Source organism: Schistocerca cancellata, chromosome 2 (assembly GCF_023864275.1).
Source record: "Schistocerca cancellata isolate TAMUIC-IGC-003103 chromosome 2, iqSchCanc2.1, whole genome shotgun sequence".
In the NCBI taxonomy this organism is placed as follows: domain Eukaryota; kingdom Metazoa; phylum Arthropoda; class Insecta; order Orthoptera; family Acrididae; genus Schistocerca; species Schistocerca cancellata.
In genome coordinates, this window is record NC_064627.1 from 190375636 (window position 1) to 190398011 (window position 22376).

At 41.8% G+C, this 22376-nt stretch overlaps 1 protein-coding gene across 1 annotated transcript in view; it reads left to right on the top strand.

Annotated features, from left to right (window-relative positions):
- LOC126152362 (uncharacterized transporter slc-17.2-like) overlaps window positions 1-22376 on the top strand; it is a 426481-nt gene that overhangs the window by 156037 nt on the left and 248068 nt on the right. The window lies entirely within an intron of this gene.

Here is a 22376-nt window from a genome sequence, read left to right on the forward strand (position 1 = left end):
GCGTATAGATAACTTAGTTATTACGCTTATTGCCGTGATGAGGAAAGTACTGTGCTGTAACGTATTGTTGTCCTACGGAAAAGGCTGTCTCCTTGTAGCAATAGCACAAAAGTCACCACTAAAACATGTCTCACTTTATAGAAGAATTTAAAAAAAACTGTGCAGATATAAAACAGATACACCGCAAAAGCAACATTGTAAATTATCACGCATTAGCAGCGTCGTGATAAAATCGCGTAGCTGTCACATAAACTAACACTGTGTCATCTGGCATTTCACAGAAAGCACCTCAAATCCAGAATCCACTCTCAAGCAAACCAAAATGTTGCATGAAAATTTCATTAGCAGTGCTGGTATATGTTCGAAGTATGTAAGCCGTGTATTCGTTACGTAATCGTGCAACTAACAAGGAGGAATGTATAAATAACAACACTGTGTCGTCTGTTCGCAATAACAATGCATTAGCAATTACTTGTCTAAGTTACCTATGTTCTTGACTGGATGGTTAGTTAGCTTTAAAACATAGTTGCATGTTAACAGTTTCTCAGTGTGACAAATTGTACAAGTAGCGTGAAGTGAAAATTGCAAAGACTAAGTTAAAAAGCAGATTATCTGTCAATAAATGGTTTTACATGAGAAATGTGGTGTAAACCTTTACTCTTCCTAGTACGCAGAGTTTCAACTTCAACGCAATTATCATGTGGTATACGTCGGATTCTGTAAGGTCCATTGTAAACTAGAAAGAATTTGTGACTCAAGTGTTTCTTCTTATGTGACAATGAATGAGCTTTAATGAGAACTTTCTGACCAATATATAATTTCTTTGCATTTGCTTTACCGTGTAGTTTTCTCCTTTTGTCTGCTGCAGATTTTATATTTTTAAGAGCCAAATCAATTATGTCTTTGTGTCGAAGTTTACGCGTATTCGGGAAAGGTACAAGCTCTCTGATTCTGTTCGGAGGTTCTACATTCTTCAGTACAAGAGTAGGTGGTTAAGCAGTGGAATCATGAGGCATTTCATTCAGCACATTTTGAAATAAGTGTAAATATCTGTCCCAATGCTGATGCTTTCTGTGACAATAAAGTCTGCAAAGCTTATTGATTTCTTTCATAATCCGTTCAGACGGGTTACAATGTGGTGAATACAATGAATGAAAACAGGTTTGATTTTATGGTTCCGAAGCATGCGTGACCAAACAGCAGATCTGAATTGTGGTCCATTATCTGAAATGACTTTACTAACGTGTCCAAATTCACGTAAGAAATTTTTAACAAAGGCGTTGGATACAGACCGTCCAGTGGCTTTACGTAACGGAGTGAAAGAAACAAATTTTGAAGTAAGTTCAACAGCGACTAGAACGTACGAAAATCCATTCGATGTTCTGACAAGGGGTCCCAAAAGATCAACAGCAGCAAATTCTTTTAATTTAGAAGGAATAATTGGAAACAACGGAGCACGATGTGAGATAGTAGACGGTTTCGCCTTTTGACAAAGTTTACAAATAGACAAGACTCTTCGAATTCGCTTTTCCATATTGTTAAAATAACAAGTCGTTCGAAGAATATGATAACATTTTCGTGGGCCAAAATGTGCGTAGCTGAAATGAATGTACCAAATGAGCTTATTAACAAAATCGTCTGGAATGCAAAGTACCCATAGCTTGTCATCAACAGTGCAGCGTTTGAAGAGTATGTTGTTTCTAACCAGGTAATAATGCCGAATCTGAGTGTGTGCCTTTTCATGCCATTTACTTTTGATGTCTTTCCAAATCGGATCTTTATCTTGTTCATGAGCAATGTCCTTTAAAGATGTGGTGATAAAGTTTTCAAAGGCGACTTTCTGAATGTAAAGAATACTGAAATTTTTCTCGAGGTTGCCTTCTGTGTTACTTTTCTCAAGCCCAGCCGGTGCGCGTGACAGCGCGTCCGCAACAATGTTCTCCTTGCCGGGAATGTAGACTATTGTGAAGCGGAATTCTTGCAGAAACAATGCCCAACGTTTTAACCTATCATGATTTAATTTTGAAGACATAAGAAATTGTAATGCACGATGATCACTGTATACTTTTACGTGCTTACCAGAAAGAAAGAAACGGAATTTGTTAAATGCCCAAACGATAGCTAAAGCTTCTAATTCAGTAACGGAATAATTTTTTTCAGATTTTGTTAGCACTCGGCTAGCAAAAGCAATGGTTTTCTGAACAGTAGTGTCATTTTCTATGGCTTCTTGAAATAAGTGGGCACCAAGACCGACTTTAGAAGAATCCGTACTAAGGCAGAAATCTTGTGACGGATCTGGATGAGCTAGTATTGGCGCGTGAAGTAACGCTTCTTTCAAAGAATTGAATTCCAACTGTGCTTGTTCGTCCCAGTTCCAAATAGTATTTTTTCCAGTGAGAGAACAAAGTTTTGGTGTAACTAGAATTTGCATATTCAGAAAACGACGGTAAAAATTTACAAGACCTAGAAAACTGCGGACTTGTTTCTTTGTGGAGGGAACTGGAATGGCTCTGATTGCTTCTAACTTTTCAGGATCCGGCTGAATGCCTTCAGAAGAAATAATATGTCCCAAAAACTTCACCTTTGTCCTACCGAATTCAGACTTTTCCAAGTTAACTGTAATTCCAGATTCTGCAAAAATACGTAACAAACTGTTGAGGATGCGATTGTGTTGTTCCCATGAAGCTTCTGCTATTAGAATATCGTCAACATATAAGGTGATGTGACGTTTTAAGAACTCAGGTAGTATGGAATTTAACCCACGAATGAATGCTGCCGAAGAAATGTTCAAACCAAAAGGAAGTTTCCGAAACTGATAACAAACGCCGAAACAAAGGAAAGCTGTGTATTTTCTGCATTCTGGATGAAGTTCGATCTGATAAAAGCTGGATCTGAGATCAATGGAAGACAACACTTTTACACCATTAAAATTTTGAAGAAGTTCTTCCATCGTCTGCGGCCTGTCTGTTTCAGGAATAATGATAGTATTGATTTGTCTCGAATCTAAGACAAGTCTGATCGATCCATTTTTCTTCTCAACAACATGTAACGGATTGTTGTATGAGCTTACTGCAGGCTCAATAATGCCCTCGTCAAGCATAGATTGTATTTCTCTTATAACACGGTCCCTATAATGTGCTGGAATTACGTATGGTCTAACACAAAATTTAGTATGCTCACGAACACGAAATTGGTATTGAAATCCCTTGATTGTTCCTGTTTTGTGAGTAAAAACTGTGGAATGTGCTTGTAAAATCTCAAAAAGGTCCTGCCTATCAGTGTCATTACAATTCTCAATTGTTTGAATTTTATTCTGAATTAACTCATTAATTTCAAATATGCCGTCGATGTCATCCCTGTCAGTACTTGCAGAGTGATTGTTAGTGTCTAGTTCCGTAGAAAATTCCGAACTGTTATCTAACAGAAGGTAAAGCCGATTAATTTCCTCATCATGGTTTGAGAGCCAGTCTTCAAATTTCAAAGCTATTGACTTACCTTCTTTCTCTAAACTTATTTCAGCATCGTGAAAGCTTAAGATTGCTTTGTATTCATTCAAAAAGTCTACTCCCAGTATAATTTCCGTCGACAATAATGGAACAATAAGAAAGTTCATAGAGAAGCTGTGGCTTTGGCAAAAGAATTCTAAATTGGTTTGTTGGCGTACATCTACACTTTTTCCAAAGATTGCACCTTGTAATTTAATCTTACGTAACGGAAGTGTGGGGCAATTGTTCGATTTGTTGCATTTGCTAAAAGCTGTTTCACTAATTACTGAAATGGGACTGCCAGAGTCAAGTACTGCCGTAAATTTTACGTCATTTACAGTAATGTGAATCACAGGATATGCAATGTTGTTATGTTTTACGTCGTGTTCCTGGAGTAAGATGTCCCTAATGTCTTCCATTTTTACGTAATTATTAGCTACGGCAGCTCCGTCCTCAGTTTCATAAGTACATATTGTGGCTGCCAGCGGTGTGAGTCATTGCCTATTGTCTCTTTGTTGGCGCGCGTCGTTATTGGGATTTGGAGACCTAACTTCTACAAATTCACGTTGCCCAGAGGGCCCAGCTCTGTTAGAAACCCGCCAGTTCTGATGAAATTCACGTCTGTCGTTTTGTCGGTAGTTTACATAGTTTCTTTCTTGTCTGTCACGTGGTGGAGAATTTCTTTCTGAGTCGTAACTGCGTGCTGGACCGTTGCGTCTAAAGTTATTCTGTCTCCCTTGATAATAGTTATATTGGTTCCCATATTGTCTGTTTCTCTGATTGTCTCTGTGATAGTCATTACCGCGGAAAGGTGATCTTTCCCTGTAACTATTACTCTGCCAGTGGTTGTCATATGGGTGGTGTCTGTTTTGGTCACGATTTACGTTGTAAGAATAGGTTTGTCGTGGCCATTTATTGTTTCTGTCGTCACGGAATTGTGACGGATGTGACCTGTAGTGATTGTTTTCCTGTTTTCGCATCCCGCGACTGTCTGTGTCAATTTCCAGTTCTTGTAACAGTCCCTGAAAAGCTTCAATGTCGTCTTTGCAACGTCCTGCCAAAATAATATGCCGTAAGTGTTCAGGTAATTTGATTAAGCAAATGCGGATGAGTTCTGAGGGGCTGTATGGGTTTGACAGGTATTGATTCTTGTGCAACATGTCTTCAAAATATTTCACAAGACTGGAAAATTCAGATTGTTCGAAGTGTTTCCTCATCATGATGCTATGTTTCACTCGGTCCTGTGTGGCTTGAGACCAATATGCTGAGAGGAAGGCATGGTAAAATTCTCCTTCACTGTGGCAATCGTGAATGACCGATCGCATTCTTACAGCTGGTTCATTCTCTAAGTAGCCACACATAAATTCTAACCTGTGCTCCAATGACCAGTTGGGAGGGAAACAATGAGAGAATTGATGGAGCCACGCTTGTGGATGAATGTCGTTGGCAGAATTCTTAAACGTTTTGAATTTACGTGTAGTAATGAACAGCTTATAGTCAAAATCATCGTGTCGGCGAGTAGCATATCGGTCATTGTTACGTCGTGTCGGCGGTTCCATCTCAAACTTCGGTGTACCTTGCCAATTTCTTTCATAATTACCGAAATGCCCTGTGTTATTATTTTGTGGCTGTTCCGTATTTCTATGTCCCTCTTCCCGTATTGGGGCGCGAGTGTCCTCTGAAATACGTAATTCTTGTATTACCTGTGTCAGCTGTTCTTGTACTTCCCGGATTTCTCTTTGGTGTTGCGTATTAATTTGATTCAGATTTTGTTTCAGTTTCCTAATTTGTTCGCACTCTTCTGTGTCATTAAAGACTACCGGTTTTGTGTCATTCAGATTATCATCTACCTTCGTAGATAAGTTAGTGACCTGATCCGAAAGTTCGGCTACTTTCTCTGATAATGAACTAATTTCCTCCATGTGTCTTTCTGAACCAATTTTCAGAGTATCTACTGTGTCCTTTAAGTTTTCCTGAGTTTTTGCAAGTTGCGTAACCGAATCGGTAGATGCAACTGAGTCCATTTTAGCTTGCAAGGTCTCATGATTTTCATGAACAATAGTTTGCAGTTCTTTTATGGCTGCTTCGTGATTCTGTAATGCATTTTCATGCCGCGAAAAAATAGGCTGAAAATGCTCACAAATTTGTGTTTTTACGTCATTACAGACTTTTTGACATTTCGATTCAATGTTATGTAACTCAGTAGTTAGATCTTCACGTGTTTGTTCAAGTGTGGTGTCTAACTTCCGAAGATTTTGTTCCATTGTGTCCAACTGTTGCAGCTTCTGCTGTGTTTGTCTCTGATTTTGTTCCATTATGTGTAACTGTTGCTGTGTTTGTCTCTGGTGTTGTTCCATGGTGTCTAACTTTTGAAGATTTTGTCCCATTTGTCTCTGATTTTGTTCCATTTGTTGCATTAATTGCAATAATAATGTATTAGTGTCTGGAATCTGTTTCTCTATGCTTTTTGGCAGTGCATTTTCACCGGCAACATTCACATTTTGACAAGCAGAAAATGTGTCTTGACTCATTTGAGAAAACGGTGAGGACGCAAAACCTGAATCTACAGTATTTGCAAAATTGTGTCCTATCATTTCGGATTCATGAGGCGAGCTGTTGCCGACCGATCGATCGATAATGCTTCCCTGTTCACTACCTGTTTGACTGGCTACACCATTGTTTGACGCCCGCTCTATTTCCCTATGCACAGTTACCAAATTACTACTTTGAATGTTAGTTAATTCATTACATGGTGGGGCCAACACACTGCTTTCGTCTTCACTGTCATTTCTTAGTTTACTTTGGAGCCGAGTGTTACGTTTTTCACACGCCATTATTGTCACAATATTTCACACGATAACACAGAAAAGCACAATTTGAATAGCAAAAATAAGAGAACACATTAACATAGCACTGAAAATAATATGTAGTTAATTACAAGCGCAGCTGCGAAATACTTGTTGCAAATCTACATGCATGCCACAACTGTTTTACATTACAACAATGAAAGACTGCAACTACAAAGGAGATTCTCTCTACAATTACGCGCTAGCAATAAACAAAAGCTACACTAAATACACAAACTACAAGAAAAAATCAGAAGATTCCAGTGAGGTATCCTAGGCTAAGGGTCGACATATGAAACGTCCCCTTAGAACAATTTATACATGGAACGTCCCCTTTAGAACAATTTATACAAGACTGTGCTTAACCTGGCACACAATAATTTTAGCGCAACGCAATCTGACTATCAAAAATCCCTGCAAAAGAATGGTCCTGACAAACATTAAACTATACCTTTCACAAATCACTTACCTCACAAAAATCTTCGTTGCTCGAACTACTGCAATACAGCGAGTGCCACTACTGCCAGCTAAATAAAAGATACAAACTACGGAAGGCACTAACTACTGATAGTCTTAGCAAATGAAAGATTCTAATAGAGAACAAACAATGTATTTACCTCAAGATTCATAATATATACAGCAGTTCATGACATTTTTCAAAACTCCGCCATCTCTCTCCCCACATCCACCACTGCTGGCGGCTCACCTCCAACTGCGCAACGCTACGCGCTGTTAACATCCAGCTATAGCAGTTCATGACAACAATGGCAGACAACAATGCAAACTAGCCACAGACTGCACACAGCACAGCCAGTGATTTTCATACAGAGCGCTTCGTGGCATTACCCATATAAAAATCTAAACAGCCTACTTACAAAGCACCTAGAACTGCTCGGCCACACTGGCCGGCGCAGTATATCATCTCTCTAAAACCAAGCTGATTCGTGGACATAAGCTTCTCAGTCTCAAGAAACTTTGTTATAATCGAACTGAGTATATGTACAAGGATTCTGCAGCAAACAGAAGTTAGCTGCGCGGAGTGGCCGCGCGGTTTAAGGTATCATGTCACGGACTGCGCGGCCCCTCCCGCCAGAATTTCGAGTCCTCTCTCGGACATGAGTGTGTGTGTTGTTCTTAGCATAAGTTAGTTAGTTTAAGCAGTGTGTAAGTCTAGGGACCGATGACCTAAGCAGTTTGGTCCTTTAGGAATTCACACACACAAACAGAAGTTAGAAATACTGGTCTGTAATTTTGCGGGTCCGTTCTTTCACCCTTTTTATATAAAGTTCATCGCGGAATATTGAATTTTGTAACGATTTTCGAAATGAAGTATCCCATGCTTCTAGCTGCTGCTACCATTCCGCGTCAGTGTCTGTTAGGTCCCGTCGTGTGGCCATAATAACGTCGGAAATCTTTTCACATGAATCCCCTGAGCACAAATGACAGCTCCACCAACGCACTGCCCTTTTATACCTTGCTAACGCGATACTACCGCCATCTATGTATGTACATATCGCTATCCCACGAATTTTGTCACCTCAGTATACATTGACTGAAATACAGTTGCTGCAGGTCAGTTAGGCTCGCTAAACTCCTCAAAGAAATATTCCTAATATTCACGGGCTAGAGATGTGCTCACCAATGTACTGCTTCAACGAGTGACTTGGATTCTGCCCAAAGGGGCGCATCTTCAAAGACCACAACCAATCCACCCTTGGCAACAAGATGAGCTGAGATTTACAGCTGGCTCCCATCGAAACACCACAACTCGGTGGTCTGGTGCCGAACATCTGACGGTACTCTACAGCGAACCACCGCTGAACGCCACGAAAAATCTTCCCTTCGTTCCCTTCTCAATACCATCGTTACACGTGGAGCGCCATCAACAATTGTCAACTCCGATCTACAAGCGTCTCGTACAATTCGCGCCTGTGGCGTAATTAAAGCACTGTACCAGAACACGCTCTCACATACGGCATGCGAGGGGCGTTTGAAAAGTCCGCGTGAAAAAATAAAAAATACTTACGTGTTTGGGGTAAACCTTTTTTATTTTTCGACATAGTCTCCTTTTAGACTTATACACTTCGTTCAACGCTGTTCTAATTTGTTGATCCCTTCTGAATAATAGGAATTGTCCAAGTCTGTAAAATAGCTATTAGTTGTTGCAATCACCTCCTTGTTTGAATAAAATCTTTGTCCTGCCAATCATTTCTTCAAATTGGGGAACAAATAGTAGTGCGAGGGAGCCAAGTCTGGAGAAAAGAGGGAATGTGAAACGAGTTGGAATCCTATTTCCATTAATTTTGCGGCCACAACTGCTGAGGTGTGTGCTGGTGCATTGTCGTGATGGAAAAGGACATTTTTGTGGTGCAATCGCCGGCTTTTTTCTTGCAGCTCGATTTTCAAATGATCCAGTATGCACCTGTAACAGTTTTACCCTTTTCCAGATAGTCGATGAGCATTATCCCTTGCGAATCCCAAAAGACAGTCGCCGTAACCTTTCCGGCCGAAGGAATCGTCTTCGCCTTTTTTTGGTGCTGATTCTCCCTTGGTAACCCATTGTTTAGATGGTTGTTTGGTCTCAGGAGTGTAGTAGTGTATCCATGTTTCATCCACAGTGATGATGAAACGATGCTTAAAGTCCTGCGGATTCTCCCTGAACAGCTGCAAACCATCCTAGGAACACTTCACACGATTCCGTTTTTGGTCAAGCGTGAGCAATCGCGGAACCCATCTTGCGGATAGCTTTCTCATGTCCCATATTACGTACCCGTTGTTTCGAGATGCCCACAACACTAGCAATCTCACGCATCTTAACTCTCCTGTAATCCTTCACCATATCATGGATTTTATCAATGATTTCTGGAGTCGTAACCTCCACAGGGCGTCCAGAACGTTCAGCATCACTTGTGCCCATATGGCCACTCCGAAAATTTTGAAACCACTTATAAACTGTTCTAATCGAAGGTGCAGAGTCACCGTAAAGTTTCTGAAGCTTCTCTTTAGTCTCCCGAGGCATTTTGCCTTTCATAAAGTAATGTTTAATCACCACACGAAATTCTCTATCGTCCATATTTGGACAATCACTCGACTTCCTTGATTCACACGAATGCCAAACAAAAAGAAATAGACCAATATGGCTGAAACTTGGTGGGAGTTCTTTCCAAAGATGCTACTAACTAAACATGACCTCCATACACGCCGGTAGTGCCATATCTCCGACTTTGCACGACTTTTCAAACGCCCCTCGTATTCTCCCATTGGGAAAACTTGCCGTCAAAAACGATGCACACCCCCAGCAACGAGGTCTGATGTCAACGGCGATCCTACACTCGCACTGCGATATGATCCAGGAGGCGCGGAGATCGTCCCGCCAGAGAAACAATCAAGAATTTCACCCCATGCGACAGACAATGCTCTTCTCCCTGGAAAGATAGTTAAATTAGGCGCCAGACTGTCGCACGCCCCAGCCGGACAAAACGCCCCGTATCGGAGGGCGAGGCACCGGTCAATGCCCCACAACAGTGCGGGCACAGGACCTCGCAAGGACCTGTAAACTTCAAAGGCGAGGGACGCCGCCTGTCTGAATAAGGCGGGGTGGTCCCCCTTTTTGTGACAGCTCAGGAAGTCTGCGTGCCTTCCAAGAACTGCTAATCCTCGCCTCGGCTTTGACCTCAGCCGTGGGTCCCGTCGCTCAGTACGATGGACGTATTTCCCAGGCGCACTCGGCGCTACGAAAAGAAATCCATTCTATTATCAATTAAATTACCCCCAACTGTTAATCCTAGCGGCATACAAACCGTGTCGTTCCATGTTATACATTAATTTAATTGCCCTCACCGGTCACTAAGTAACTGAGGTCTGTATTGATTATTTAACCCTTTGAACACCAAGTTTTTATACACTCGCCTGCTTCTCCGGACTGAATTACTTTGGGATTTTTGAGTTACTTAAGTTTTTGAAATAAAAAAAGCTATTGGCTACCAATTTTCTCATCAACTCATTTTATAGCATATGTATTAAATAGAAGCGTAAAAATTTTTGTTTAGGTAAGGTTTCAACTCAGTAGTTACAGCAGCGCCAGAAACACCAAGACCACAAGTATCTCCAGTTTTTGTTTAAATGTTCAAATGTGTGTGAAATCTTATGGGACTTAACTGCTAAGGTCATCAGTCCCTACGCTTACACACTACTTAACCTAAATTATCCTAAAGACAAACACACACACCCATGCCCGAGGGAGGACTCGAACCTCCGCCGGCACCAGCCGCACAGTCTATGACTGCAGCGCCCTAGACCGCAAGTTTTTGTTCCTCTTCCTGTGTACACCGTAATTTCTAAAATAAGTTTAGCTTCAACATCAAGTTCTAAGCAAAGAAGGAAAAGCAGAAAGGAGTATATAGAGGGTCTATACAACGGCGATGTACTTGAAGACAATATTACGGAAATGGAAGAGGATGTAGATGAAGATGAAATGGGAGATACGATACTGCGTGAAGAGTTTGACAGAGCACTGAAAGACCTGAGTCGAAACAAGGCCCCGGGAGTAGACAACATTCCATTAGAACTATTGATGGCCTTGGGAGAGCCAGTCCTGACAAAACTCTACCATCTGGTGAGCAAGATGTATGAGACAGGCGGAATACCCTCAGACTTCAAGAAGAATATAATAATTCCAATCGCAAAGAAAGCAGGTGTTGACAGATGTGAAAATTACCGAACTATCAGTTTAATAAGCCACGGCTGGAAAATACTAACACGAATTATTTACAGTCGAATGGAAAAACTGGTAGAACTCGGGGAAAATCAGTTTGGATTCCGTAGAAATGTTGGAACACGCAAGGCAATACTGACCCTACGACTTATCTTACAAAATAGATTAAATAAGGCAAACCTACGTTTCTAGCATTTGAGACTTAGATAAAGCTTTTGACAATGTTGACTGGAATACTCTCTTTCAAATTCTGAAGGTGGCAGGGATACAATACAGGGAGCGAAAGGCTATTTACAATTTGTACAGAAACCAGATGGCAGTTATAAGTGTCGAGGGGAATGAAAGGGAAACAGTGATTGGGAAGGGGATGAGACAGGGTTGTAGCCTATCCCCAATGTTATTCGATCTGTATATTGAGCAAGCAGTAAAGGAAACAAAAGAAAAATTCGGAGTAGGTATTAAAATCCATGGAGAAGAAATAGAGACAGCAAAGGACTTGGAGGAGCAGTTGAACGGAATGGACAGTGTCTTGAAAGGATGATATAAGATGAACATCAACAAAAGCAAAACGAGGATAATGGAATGTAGTCGAATTAAGTCGGGTGATGCTGAGGGAATTAAATTAGCAAATGAGACACGTAAAGTAGTAAAGGAGTTTTTCTATTTGGGGAGCAAAATAACTGATGATGGTCGAAGTAGAGAAGATATAAAATGTAGATTGGCAAAGGCAAGGAAAGCGTTTCTGTAGAAGAGAAATTTGTTAACATCGAGTATAGATTTAAGTGTCAGGAAGTCGTTTCTGAAAGTATTTGTATGGAGTGTAGCCATGTATGGAAGTGAAACATGGACGATAAATAGTTTGGACAAGAAGAGAATAGAAGCTTTCGAAATGTGGTGCTACAGAAAAATGTGAAGATTAGATGGGTAGATCACATAACTAATGATGAAGTATTGAATAGAATTGGGGAGAAGAGGAGCATGTGGCACAACTTGACAAAAAGAAGGGACCGGTTAGTAGGACATGTTCTGAGGCATCAAGGGATCACAAATTTAGCATTGGAGGACAGCGTGGAGGGTAAAAATCGTAGAGGAAGACCAAGAGATGAATACACTAAGCAGATTCAGAAGGATGTAGGTTGCATTAAGTACTGGGAGATGAAGAAGCTTGCACAGGATAGGGTAGCGTGGAGAGCTGCATCAAACCAGTCTCAGGACTGAAAACCACAACAACAACATCTCACAATATTAACATTTTTAATCAAAAATGGTTCAAATGGCTCTGAGCACTATGGGACATAACTTCTGAGGTCATCAGTCCCCTAGACTTAGAACTACTGAAACCTAACTAACCTAAGGACATCACACACATCCATGCCCGATGCAGGATTCAAACCTGCGACCGTAGCAGCCGCGTGGTTTCAGACTGTAGCGCCTAGAACCGCTTGGCCACAGCGGCCGGCTAAACAATTTTATTCCAAATCGGTGCATTTTGCCTGGTGTATACTGTTTGAAAACAAATCTACATTTCCACAAACTTACAAGGGAATGGTCAGACTTGTCATGCCGAAACATGTATTGCTTTTTTTAGCACTGTTATTTAACTGTGCAAAAGGTCCATATGCAAAACTGTAGCTGCTGGCATGAACTGGAAGTCACCTAAAAAAAAAATCACGAACATGGCTGTGTTTCCTGCTTGGCGCTTGCAGTGACAGCTGGCCACCCCTGGAAATGGCGAGTCGCGAGCGTTGTGCGCATGGTCGGCAAGTGCGGCCGTCTTATCGCGGCGTTCACTAAAGAGGAATATCGCTGCACGGTTTTGGTAGAAAGGGGAATCGAATATTCGTTTCTGTAGCATGCACGTCCTTTTAATTTCTGGTACGTATTTCGAAACATACCGCCCTGAAACTGGTTAGAGATGTGAAAGATGTTCTGTACATGTTCATCAATACTCCGCAAGCCACTTTACGGTGAACATTCAATCTCCCCTCACAGGTGATGGTGAACCCCGTAAATGTTTTGCTGCTTGCCATGGAGATATACCACAGACGCCAAATGAAGCAATCAACGGAAAACACGCGTGAAGACTATGTGTTGTGTGATATGGTTGTTAAACTTGTAGACGAGCATGTAAATGGCGCAGACATGTGGCTAGAAGCAACTGAAACACTCGATATTGCAGACTGTGAATCTACAGACGGCGAAGACACGGACGAAAGTTGCACTCATGAAGACTCTTCGAGTGATAGCGCCACGTACTATCATCAATTATCTCCGAAAGTAACACCAGCAATTACAATTACCTTATCAGACAAAGAAAAAGTGGTGACGTATTGGTTGAACGAAAGTGGTAAGAAACACCTACGTGTCAGTACTGTTCAAAATAAGTATCGCTTTGTCCGTTCTGAACGTGAATTGTATAGATGGACCAAGGAAGTCGTTGGACGACGTAAGAGTCGACTGGAAATTGCGGCGGAGATAAATGCGCGACGTTTTTAAGCTGTTTACCGATGCCAAACAACAGTCATTTAGTGTCAGCGATACAACGTTGCGTGATTGGGCGTTAGAGATTGCCAACGCGATAGGCGCTAAAGAATTTACGGCTTCTCAAAGTTGGATTAGTCGCTTCAAAAAATCACATAAAATTGTGGCAAGAAAAATAACAAAATTTGTATCGAGAAACAGGTCGGAAAATGAAGTGACCCAAATCGAAATGACAGAAGCTTTTCTTACAAATGCAAAAAATAAGATCGCTAGTTTTAGTTAATCGTACGTGTACAATGCAGATCAGTCAGGTTTTCTAAAAGAAATGCGTGCGAAAAGAACACTGTCATTCAAAGGGGAAAAACATATTGAGGCGATTGCGCAGTCCACGACTGCACTCACCCATTCATACACTATAATGCTCATAATTAGTCTGTATGGTTCATTGCTGCCTCAACTATATGTGTGTCTTCAAGAACCAACTGGACGTTATGGACCACGTGTCAAAAGAACAATGTTCTACGCAAACAATCTTGTGGTAGACGCATCGAAGTCTGGAAAAATGGAAAATGAAAACGTTACACTTTTCATGCCCCACGCTTTTCTTCCGTTCTGTGGGAACAAATCTCTTCGCCTTCTAGATTCGTGGTCAGGTCATAAAAGGTCTGATTCATTAAAAGCTGTATTTCGAGCCCACCCTGACAAAAAAGTAGAGATACTTCAGATTCCACCCGGCACGACGAGCATAATTCAACCTTTAGACAGAGAATTTTTCCGTCAGTGGGAAGCATTTTACAGAAAGCTAACAGAGAAAATTATTGTGTGCACATCACTGCAATTTCCTGTCTATCACCGTGACAATATTCTCAAGCTGCAATCAGTAGTACATTATCAATTTTCCTCCCCACGGTTTCAGAATTTGATTAAATATACGTGGCACTCCTCGCAATATATACTGATACTAGGCCTGATTCATTCATAACACCAGCCCAGTTTTGTCTACGGACATCTAACAACGTCTGTGATTCGCAGGGTTGTCATATGTCGTCTTTGCTTGTATGTTCTTGGTGCACAAAAGAACTATGTTTTGAACATTGTATCAATATTTCGCATTTTTGAGGTAATTACAAGAAATAAAATTTGGACGTGTTCTAAACCATATATTTATTTGTGTCTATTTCATAGCTATTTGGAAAGAATGTTGTAGATAACATATCAGCTATATTTGTCAACGAATGTTTAATTATTATACGATCGCTTTCACTGGGGGAATCAGCTCTCACTGCTGTGGCAAGAGAGCGGCGCGTAGCTAACGCCACCTTGTCACTAGATGGCGTTGGTATAACGTAGCGAGAGAGGTCAGGGTTGTACAAGGGGCAGTCATAAGAGCGGAAACCATGCGACAATAATGTCTTACTTCATACGATTGTTTACAGACTTCCAGGTCATTTCAGCAGCTAAAATTCTGCATACAGACTTCTTGCAATTTTAACTCACAGTGGTAAAAAAAGCAACAGAGGTTTCGACATGACAAGTCTGACCATTCCCATGTTAGAGACTCATAGGTGCCCAAATCTCTGAATGGATTTATAATTAGCTTACATTTCACTGTCAAAAAATTTACAGTATACTCTGTTTTATAAAGCCCGTTCGCCCTCTCAGCGTCTCTCAAAACGCCTACAGGACTAAAATGTATCATTGGAGGAAATGTCTGAAATCTGTACTTGGGTATTACTTTCGAAAAGAAAGGTGTTCCAGTCCTTCATTCTATTCTTTTTTAAGTGAGCCATCAGCATGCAGACTGCTGAAAACTGATACATCTGGTCTGCAGTTTTGTTTCTCCACTGTATTCCCCTGGAAGGTCCTTGAAATCGCCCATTAACTACTTTGTAAAAGATGTGTTTCATTGGCATTGTACCCCATGAACTGCCTGTCCGTTATAAGCTCCAAATATTCACTCTTGCTAGTTTCCTCACGTAGTCCAAAATGAGGATTCATTCCATAACTATCGCTGAAAAAGCGTAATTCTGAGCTGTGAAAACGTCGTATGTCAGCCATCTCTACTTCCTGTTTCCAACTCTTTCCTTCATTCTCGCCTGTGAAGGGCCCTGGCTCGTGAATAATTTTGACGTTACTGAATGCATCTTCACTTTCTCCTGGTAATGCCTTGCAGTCTTCGTCGCCTTCGATAGCACCACCAGGTTCCGCATCCGAGTCTTCATTTAGCAGTACTTCACACCTTTCAAAAGTGTCATTCTCACCAAACACGAAAACACAAGTGCAAGTATCGAGTTTAGTTCCCATTGATCGAATGTGTAGAAGACCTCCTCAAAACGCAAGCATAGTCAGATTTTCGCTACAGATGGCAGTACCATTTCGTCACAGAAGGGAACAACAGCACCTACACGGTGGCAGATACACATGACAGATAAGTGGAAACGTCGTCGTACGCTGCGCGACATTATGGCCGTCACCGTACCGATACGGCTGCCGTCTGCAAAGGGTTAACTAACCAAGATGCAAGATAGCGAGCCCAAAGGTTTGACTACCTTTCAACAGGGGGTGTTCGACCGCTGCCTTGGTCCCACGTATCTCGGCCTCTCCCACACTGAAATCATCTGGCCATGGGTTGCCGACAGAGTGGCAAGCTAGCCATTACAATTGATTAACTATGGTCTGGATTTTCCTTGATGTTCTTCTAGTCGTTTTTTTACCCCGTTCTTTTTGTGGGATAGACCTACACATTACCACTACAATATGGTATCCTGTACATTCCCACTTTTTATTTTCTTTGTTTTCTAAATTTCTTGAATGTATCAACAAGGAAACTGGCGGATGAATCTTTTGCCCATCATGTGCTGAAGTAACACTTATAGATAGGCACCCCCATAAGGAATTTAACTATCATCCAAAACAAAAAAGAAGTTGTAACGAAAGCCGTAGTTGTTAGAAGAAATAAAATATGCGAGCCAATTTACTTAGAAGAACTCAGTTACTTACAGTTGGCTTTCAAGAAATATGGTTACTGTATTTCAATAATCAGATGGAATGTACAAAAGGCCCGAGACGAGAAAATTTCAAAGCTAGTGAACACCAATGGTCCCCAATGGGGGAAGATGGGGGAAGTTTTCCTTCATTTCATAAAGAAGGTGACAGACCGCGTCTGAAAATTTTTGGTCAAGCGTGGAGTTCAAACTATTCTTAAGCCCACCAGGAGAACCAAATAACGTATTAGAAATGCAAAAGATAAACGTCATCAACTAGCGACAGCCCCTGTCTATAAAATTCCGAACAGATGTGGCCAAGTGCATATTAAAACCATAAAGATGAGAATTAACTATCGCTTCTACAGACATAAGAGAAATTGTCGCCTCTATCAAGCTGATATTCAAGCGTCACAAAACATGCCTGGGAACTTGGAGACCATGAAGTAAAACTGCGTGCGACTATCATTTAGCCAAAAACAAAACTTTATCATGCGTTCATACGCTATGTGATCAAAAGTATCCGGACATCCCCAAAAACATACATTTTTCATATTAGCTGCATTGTGCTGCCACCTGCTGCCAGGTACTCCATATCAGCGACCTCGGTGGTCGTTAGACATCGTGAGAGAGCAGAATGGGTCGTTTCGCGGAACTCACGGACTTCGAACGTGGTCAGGTGATTGGGCGTACTTGTGTCATACGTCTGTATGCGAGGTTTCCACACTCCCAAACATCCCTAGGTGCACTGTTTCCGATGTGATAGTGAAGTGGAAACGTGAAGGGTCACGTACAGCCCAAAAGCGCACAGGCCGACCCCGTCTGTTGACTGGCGGAGACCGCCGACAATTGAAGAGGGTCGTAATGTGTAATAGGCAGACATCTATCCAGACCATCATACAGGAATTCCAAACTGCATCAGAATCTACTGCAAGTACTATGGTAGTTAGGCAGAAGGTGAAAAAACTTGGATTTCAAGGTCGAGCGGCTGCTCATAAGTCACACATCACGCCGGTAAATGCCAAACGGCGCCTCGCTTGGTGTAAGGAGCATAAAAATTGGACTATTGAACAGTGAAAAGTCGTTGTGTGGAGTAGCGAATCACAGTACACAATGTGGAGATCGGATGGCAAGCTGGGGTGTGGCGAGTGCCCGGTGAACGTCATCTGCTAGCGTGTGTAGTGCCAGCAATATAATTCGGAGGCGATGGTGTAATGGTGTAATCGTGTTTTTCACAACCTCTTGTTGTTTTGCGTGGCACTATAACAACACAGGCTTACATTGATGTTTTAAGCACCTTCTGGCTTCCCGCTGTTGAAGAGCAATTCGGGGATGGCGATTACATCATTCAACACGATCGAGCACCTGTTCATAATGCACGGCCTGTGGTGGAGTGGTTACACGACAATAACATTCCTGTCATGGACTGGCATGCTCTGAGTCCTGACCTGAATCCTACAGAACACCTTTGGGATGTTTTGGAAGGCCGACTTCGTGGCAGGACTCACCGACCGATATCGATACCTCTCCTCAATGCAGCACTCCGTGAAGAACCGGCTGCCATTCCTCAAGAAACCTTCCAGCACCTGATTGAACGTCTGCCTACGACTATATCTACATCATACTCCGCAAGCCACCTACTGGTGTGTGGCGGAGGGTACTTTCGGTACCACTATCCGATGCCTCCAATCCTATTCCACTCGCGAATAGTGCGTGGGAAGAGTTATTGTCGTTAAGCCTCTGTATTGGCTCTAATTTCCCGAATTTTCTCCTCGTGAGATGTATGTTGGGGGAAGTAATATGTGTCTGACTCCTGAAAAGTGCTGTTCGCAAACTTCAATAGTAAATCTCTCCGCTCTATCTCCTCTTTCAATCCTACCAGATAGGGATCCCTGATAGATGAACAATACTCAAGAATCGGGAGAACAAGCGCCTTATAACCCACTTCTTTCGTGGATGATTTACATTTTCTTAAGATTCTTCCGATCTGAGTCTTGTGTCTGCTTTTCCCACTATCTGTTTTATATGGTCATTCCATATCGCTCTGGATAGTTACGCCTAGATATTTTATGGCAGGCGCTGTCTCTAGTTGTTTGTCATCAATAGTGTAGCTGTACAGTAGTGGTTCTTTTCCTATTTATGCACAATATGTTACATTTATTTACGTTCAGCGTCAACTGCCAGAGCCTGCACCATTCATCAATTCTCTGCCGGTTGCTCTGCCAATTCTTATTAGCTTCTGGTGTTGCTACTTTGGTATTAACAAGTGCATCATCTGCGAAAAGCCTTAAAGAGCATCCGACGCTTTCTACTAGATCATTTATATATATATTGCAAACGGTAACGGTCCTATCACACTTTCCTGTGGTACTCCGGATATTACCGTTACATCTGTCGATTTTGTTCCGTCAAGAGCGACGTGTTCAGTTCTACCTGCAAGAAAGTCTTGAACCCAGTCGCAAGTCCGCTCTGATACTCCGTAAGCTCGTATTGTTTTCATTAAACGGCAGTGCGGGACGGTGTCAAATGTCTTACCGAAATCAAGGAATACGGCATTAGCCTGAGTGCCGTTGTCCACTGCGCTGTGGATTTCAAGCTGGAACAGAGCGAGTTGAGTTTCGCAGGATCTATGTTTGCGGAATCCATGTTGATTTTTATAGAGGAGCTGTTCATCTTCGAAGAACGTCATAATTCTTGAGCATCAAACATGTTGCATAATTCTACAACAGATTGACGTCAACGATACAGGTCTATAATTGTGTGAATCTGTCTTACAGCCTTTCTTAAAAACGGGAATGACCTGCGCTTTTTTCCAGTCGTTAGGTACCTTTCGTTGCTCAAGCGATCTACGATAAATTACTGCTAGAAGGAGAGCAAGTTCTTTCGCATAATCTTTATAGAATCTCATAGGTATCTCGTCTGGTCCTGAAGCCTTTCCACCACTAAGCGATTGTACCTGCTTTTCAATTCCGCGATCGGTTATCTCAGTATCTGCCATTTCGACGTTCGCACGACGATTGAAAACAGGGACAGTGTTACGACCTTCCGCGGTGAAACAAATTCGGAAGACCGAAGTCAGTATTTCGGCCCTCTCTCTGTTATCTTCCGTTTCGGTGCCAGTGTGGTCACTGAGATAATGAATAGATGATGTTGACCCACTTACTGATATTATATACGACTGAAATCTCTTAGCGTTTTTACTCAGGCCGATTGACAACGTCTTACTTTCGAAATCACTGAACGCTTCTCTCATGGCTCTCCTTACGCTCATTTTCGCTACGTTCAGCTTTTGTTTGTCAAGTAGCTTTTTACTTCTCCTGTATTTGAGATGAAGTGCTCTTTGTTTACGTAGCGCTTTACTAATGCGGCTATTAAACCATGATGGATCTTTCCCATCCCTTAAAACCTTATTCGGAACATACTTGTCTAGGGCATATTGAAAGATGCCTTTGATTTTTTTCCATTTGTTCTCCACATCTTCGTCCTCATCACCGAATATTTGATGCTAACTGCTGAGATACTCCGAAATTTGTATCCTGTCACCCTTGCTGAGCAAATATACCTTCCTACCTTTCTTAACATTCCTTGTAGGACCTGTCGTCATAGATGCTGTGACAGACTTATGATCGCTGATACCTTCCTCTTCGTTAACTGATTCGATAAGTCAGGTCTATTTGTTGCCCGGAGGTCTAATACGTTACCCTCACGAGTTGGTTCTCTAACTGTCTGCTCAAGGTAATTTTCGGACAAGACATCCAGAACAATGCCACACGATTCCCTGTCTCTGGCACAAGTTTTGATGGCATAACACTCCCAATCTATACCTGGCAGGTTGAAGTCACCCCATATTACAACGGTACGATCAGGAAAATTACAAATGATATTCTGCAAGCTCTGTTTGAAGCGCTCTACAACTACAGATCCTGACCCAGGTTGTATATAAAAGCATCCGATCACCATTTTTGACCGTTCTTTGATGCTCAATTTCACCCACATCAATTCACATTCGGAATCCGTGATAACCTCGTTAGATTTTATCGAATTTTTTACTGCAATAAACACGCCTATCCTTACGACAAACATTACAGCCTCAACTTAGCATTTCGTTGTCGTTGACGTCTGGCTTCAACCAGCTTTCTGTTCCCAATACTATCTGTGAATTATAACCTTCAATAAGCGATACTAATTCTGGGACCTTTCCTTGGATGTTCCTGCAGTTTACTAAAATCATATTAATCTTTTCTATCTGATCTGCGAGGACCAAGATTGTCTGAGTCCGCTGTGGCTGATTTAACAGGCAAATCGTGTTTGCTCCCAAGGGAGGAGTCCTCCAACCTAAAAAAGCCGCACGCCACACGTACTTCGCTACAGTAGTAGCCGCTTCCTGCGTGCAGTGAGAGTGGTAGCTGTCATCAAGGCTAAGGTTGAGCCAACACCATACTGAATTCCAGCATTACCGATAGAGGGCGCCACGAGCTTGTAAGTCATTTTCTGCCAGGTGTCCGGATACTTTTGATCACATAGTGTATATGCAAAGCCAGTATAGTTGTATAGGCACCATGAACATTTTAACAGAAAGGAAGAGTGAGTTCAATTAAACTAAAATATGAATGTCGACTTTCCACGAAGAGTGTAAAGATCGATTACTTTTAATCGGGATGATGTCGCTGGTCAGATGTAACCATCGATATCAGAGTAGTGGAGCCGATTTATCTCTGAAGATGCCGCCCGGAAATAGGAAGGAAACGTTATTAACAGCTGTATACAACGACCGCAGGCTCTCAACCCAGATGTTGCAATTCATATTAAATGAACAAAGTTCTATAACAGCCCATCCGGCCCTCACACAACGGAAATGAAACACGAAAAATAGGAAAATAGAATAAAATGAAACAACTACAGGGTGTGGGAAAATAGGAGTCAGAAAGTGTTTGTCTACTATGGTTGATCGTATCCGATAAATGAGTCCACTACTGATATATTTGTATTGTAGCTCTGAAAATTCTATAGCTCACTCAACAATGTCGAATTTAATTTTCAGACTGGAAGCACGAACATTCGAAAAACTTTCTCTATCGTAAAGAGGTTTTACAGGAATTCTGGACATGTCGTTACGGTGACACGCGCATTCAACAGTTCATTTGATGGAAGAACAGCACCATCCGGAATGACTACTTCTCCGTGAGATTACAGTACTGGGAAGAGGTCCAATTTAAACATCCTCTTATACGGATTCTGTAAAATGCGAGGAGCCCACTATATCAAAAAGTCATTCAGCGGAGCAACTCAGGATGTCACGATTGTTCCTCCTGTGGATGACGTAAGAGAAACTTAACCTTTTCCCTTACAAAATTCAACTGTGCCAACCTTTGAAGGACAGTGATGTGGAGCAGTATTTTTTGGCAGCTGTCGTGATTGAGCCCTTTGAAAATGAATCATCTCCATGGGAATGTCAACAAACGAGACTGGCTCCACGGGGATACTGTGAATCCACTAGTGCGGGATGCTGCACATAGTGTGAAATGACCCGTGTGATTATTTCTGTTGGCATTATCTAAAGTACAGAGTCATCAAAGATACACCTGTAAACACTCCAGGACTTTTATATACTGCAGTTTCCAGAAAGATCTGTGCAATCCAGAATTTTTATCTTAAGTGGTTCATCATGGAATTTAGTTCAAGATTTTGCACATTCGTTGCTGCAGAAAGAAAGAAATGTGAGGGACGTTTCTACGGTCCCCTGGTAGTGAAAGGCAGTTATGGACCGACGCATGGAGAAGAGCATTTCATGAGATGATTGAAGGACGATGAAACCACGAATAGGCGGCAACGTGTTGGACATGCACGCCTCATCGGAGAACGTGGA